This window comes from Populus euphratica, unplaced genomic scaffold (assembly GCF_000495115.2).
Source record: "Populus euphratica unplaced genomic scaffold, PopEup_1.0 scaffold510.1, whole genome shotgun sequence".
In the NCBI taxonomy this organism is placed as follows: Eukaryota; Viridiplantae; Streptophyta; class Magnoliopsida; order Malpighiales; family Salicaceae; genus Populus; species Populus euphratica.
In genome coordinates this window covers 196,997-201,665 of record NW_011500227.1, presented here as the reverse complement: position 1 = coordinate 201,665, position 4,669 = coordinate 196,997, and positions in this window count along the sequence as shown.

Below are 4,669 nucleotides of genomic sequence, written 5' to 3'. Positions count from 1 at the left end.
ACTAGCATTAATCAAATAAGATAACTAATGTAATCATGTTAACAATTTATAATCTGATTGAAATCACCTTTGTGTGTGGTTTCCAATTGAATAAAGAGAGTTTATACTATACTTTTTTTGACATATCATTAGTGGAACCTCACTACTACTACTACTACTACTACTACTACTACTACTACTACTACTACTACTACTACTACTACTACTACTACTACTACTACTACTACTACTACTACTACTACTACTACTACTACTACTACTACTACTACTACTACTACTATTGTTATTATTATTGTTATTGTTGTTATTGTTATTATTATTGTTGTTATTATTGTCATCTATAATTTATACATTTAACCTCTCCGTAGTTCGACCCCCGTCTTACCAGGTTATTTATTACTTTGATAGTCCTGCACTTGGGAGAAGACATCAATATTTTAGTTGTGTCAACTTACTTAATGCTTTTTGGAAAAGAAAACAACACATCGTTGATCTTCCCCTATGAAGATACTTTTTTAAAAAAACTAATACCTACAAAAGCAAGACCTATACAAATGAATGCTGATTTAAAGCAGCATTGCAGACTTGAAATCGACGATCTCGATTTTAAAGGTCTTATTCAAAAGTCTCGATTATCCTGGTCGTGTGCAACCTTTTATATGAATAAAAACTCTAAAATCAAAAGAAGCACACCAAGACTCGTGATCAATTACAAACCTCTAAATTCTACTCTCAAATGGATCAAATATCCAATCCCACAACAAGTATTTCATCAATGGAATGTGTTTCATACAAAAAAAATATGGGTAAGGTTGAAAGACATACTAATGGATATACCGATGGAATGAACTGGGTAGACTTTTTTTTGGCATAAATCCATCAATAAATTTATTATAAATGGACTTGTTACTTATTTTTTAGGCTTTATGTGCTAATGGAGATGGTGTATATCCCTTTTGAATCGAAGGTAGGAGTTTAGTTTAAGGTTGCTCATAAATTGACAAAAGCAATGAAGAAATAAATGTTTTTTGAACCTTGTTTCAACCGTCTACTACTCTCTTTATCCTTCCCTTCTACTACTGAAATTGTTAAGATTCTTAGGCTAATTAGGAGTCTTTATAATACTAAATTCATTTCTTTTTTTATTTGGTCTTTAGAAGTTGCACTAAAAAAAACTAATTCTGCTATTTTTGTAATTTTTTGTTCCAACTTAGGATCTGATTCTAACTTGATTTTGTACAATATCTGAACATCCCAACTATATTTGATTAGTACTTAAAAGTGCATTTTTATCATGATTTTATATCATCATTTTGCACTTGAAGTATCAATAACTCCTTAACTAAAGCATGTTTTATAATAATATATCTAATAATATAAGATACCTTTAAGTTGTGGTAAATGGTCGTTTTAAATGCAGGTCTATCACATAAATGAAAGGATTGATTGATGAATTTAAGAATTGAAATTGAAAGGACAAAGAGATGGCCAAACTTAGAAAAGAGATGTCGGTGCAATCCAAACCGGAACACTGTTCGGTAATTGGGTCATATCTAGAGCTATATATCTCAGATTTAGGTCCAATTTATATGGATGGAAAGGTAAGACATAGGCCTACAACTTTCATATGGAGCCCAAGATCTAAAAAGGCCATTATCAAGTCCAAATAGTAGCAACAACAAAGAAGCCCGAATCTGTCTTCCAGCCCGAGCACTGTTCGGTATTTTGGCCATATCTGGAGTTCTAGAAGTCCAAATGAGCTGAATTTTTTACACAAGAAAGCTGAGACAATTGCCTACAACTTTCATGTTTGCAACTGGCTCCAATTTTGACGTTATCAATGACGTTTTGGGCAGACAAGAGAAGATAAGGATTGTCACCAAGTCAAAAGCGGTCTTGCCGGGTTATTTATTACTTCGACACTCCTGCACTTGGGAGAAGACAACAATCTTTTAGTCGTGTCAATATTCTGTCACTTATGAGATGTTGAAGAATTAACTTGCATCTTTATTGGGTCCTCTATGACTCACTATTCTTATGGCAGACTCTCAGTCAAATTAGGATGCTAGACATTGTTACTTTCCTGAATTAGATCAGAAGACTCTTTTTGATCAACTAAATTGCAACCAGATTCTGTTCTTCAAAATTTTTTTATCTCATTTTGAATCCTTCATAAAAGTTGTAGTTCTCTATGTGTAAATGAATTTGGATTTTTGGTTGTAGTTCTCTATGTGTAAATGAATTTGGATTTTTGAATCGTTTGATTTCAATATCAGAAGCTTAAGATATTCCCGTTTGAATATCTAAATGTGAAAGTAGAGAATTCTACCGCGAGAAGGATTCTGACTTAAGTTTTGCACTAAAGACTTTGCTTCCATCACAATTTTATTGGTTATTATTCTTAGGTCATACTTTTAGTCATATTGGGACGCTCTATATTATCAGTTTTTGAATCAGTTCAGGAGATCCTTCTTTTTATTGACAAGATTGCTGCTAGATTTTGTTCTTTAAAATGATTTTATCTCACTTTGAATCCTTTATGAAAGTTGTAGTCCAATACGTGTAGATGAATTTGGGTTTTTGAGACATCTAATTTTGATACTAGAAGCTCAAGATATTCATGTTTGAATATCTAGTGTGAAGCAAAAATTTTACCGCGAGAAGGATTTTGTCCCTAATTTTGCAGGACTAAATTGAAAAAGACTAATTAATCTTTCATGGCTTTGAGTTTAGCTTATTGGTTATGTTAAAGTCATATTTTCTTTCCTTATTCCCCTACTGCGAGAAACTATGAGCTTCAAAGACGCTTACCATTTTTTTTTCTCTGTTTGGGTACCTCTTTGGTTCTAAGTTTCTATATAGGAGGAGCTGTGATCCTAAAAGAAGTCTGTCCAGAGGATAAAGAAAACACAAAGAAAGTTCCTTTTTACTTGAAGTAATGTTGGCATGTTTTAGAGAAGGGCATATTTTTTCCATCCCTTTTCTGCTCGCTGGAGAAAGGATAGCCAACCATGATGGTTTCTTTTTTTAATGGTTTGTAGTCTGTGATATACATGATATAAAGGTGTGCTCCTTTCTTTCTATTTTCATGAAACGAGTATGGCAACATTAAAGATTAGAAAAAAGGGTGGGCGGGAGCAACATTTTCTATTATAGTTTTGGTTTTCAAATGTTTAGCTTTCATGTGTACATGACTTACTCCCTTCTATTGAAAATGATGGTTATGCTATGTTTAGGCTTTGAGTTGATAGACTGATTCTGTTTTGATGAGATTTGGCTTTGGATGACTTTCTTTCTAGGTTCCTCCTGTTTTGTCTTACATGCACTGTCTAAGTTTTGTGAAATATATATGATGGTTTGTTGTTTTAATTGTGTTTGCTGTGATGCTTGTGTTTTGACTATAATAAAAATGTTTTCATGTGTATTGTATATGGCCAACACTCTAATATATTTTGAATATTTTTCTTTTAAAAAATTAAATATTTGAAGTTTAAAAGAAAATATGTTTTAGTATGGATTTCTTAAACATAAAAAAATATATATTTTCTTGCATTTTTTATTTTACAGCATGTTTGTAAATTTTAAATAGTATTGGCTAATATTTCAAAAATATAAAAATTTTATTTTTGGGGAATTCGTCTTTACTCACTATTAATTTTTGGATAAAAAAATCCTAAAGGAGTTAATATTCAAAATATTATTAGGAATAATTTGTTATTATTCACTACTAATATTTGGATAAAGAAATCTCAACGGTGTTAATATTCAAAATATTATTAAGAATAATTTGCCACTATTTACTATTAATATTTGGATAAAAAAACTTCAAATTATTAATATCCAAAATATTTTTCTATAAATAACAAGTTATTATCACTTAATAATATAAGGGCAAAGAAACCTATGAAAGATAAATATCTAAAATATTGTTAAGAGTAATACAAATTGTTCATTTTTAACATAAGGGTAGATTTATTCCCAAAATGTTATTTAGAACAATTTAATTGCACATCCTTAAAAGAAGCCTCAATTATAATTAGAGACATTTCAAATTTTGATTTCACAGTTTATGAGTCATGAAAGTATAAAACACTAAGATAGAAATGGGCTTTTAAAATGCCTTGAAGTTCGTTAGATTTCTAACTTAGTATTTTTGTTTCTCTTCTTTAATATTTACGAATTGCGAACATTTGAAATACTAAGAGAGAAATGAGCTTTTAGGAACATTAAATCTTTTTATATTTTTATCTTAGTTGTTGACACGATCAAAAGATTAATGTTTTCTCCCAAATGTAAGAGTATCGAAGTAATAAATAACCCAGTGACATGACTAAAAGATTGATGTCTTTTCCTAAGTGCAGGAGTGTCGAAATAATAAATAACTCGGCAAGACCAGAGTCAAACTACAAGGAGGTTAATTGTATAAATTATAAATGACAATAATACAACAATAATAACAACAATAACAATAGTAGTAGTAGTAGTAGTAGTAGTAGTAGTAGTAGTAGTAGTAGTAGTAGTAGTAGTAGTAGTAGTAGTAGTAGTAGTAGTAGTAGTAGTAGTAGTAGTAGTAGTAGTAGTAGTAGTAGTAGTAGTAGTAGTAGTAGTAGTAGTAGTAGTAGTAGTAGTAGTAGTAGTAGTAGTAGTAGTAGTAGTAGTAGTAGTAGTA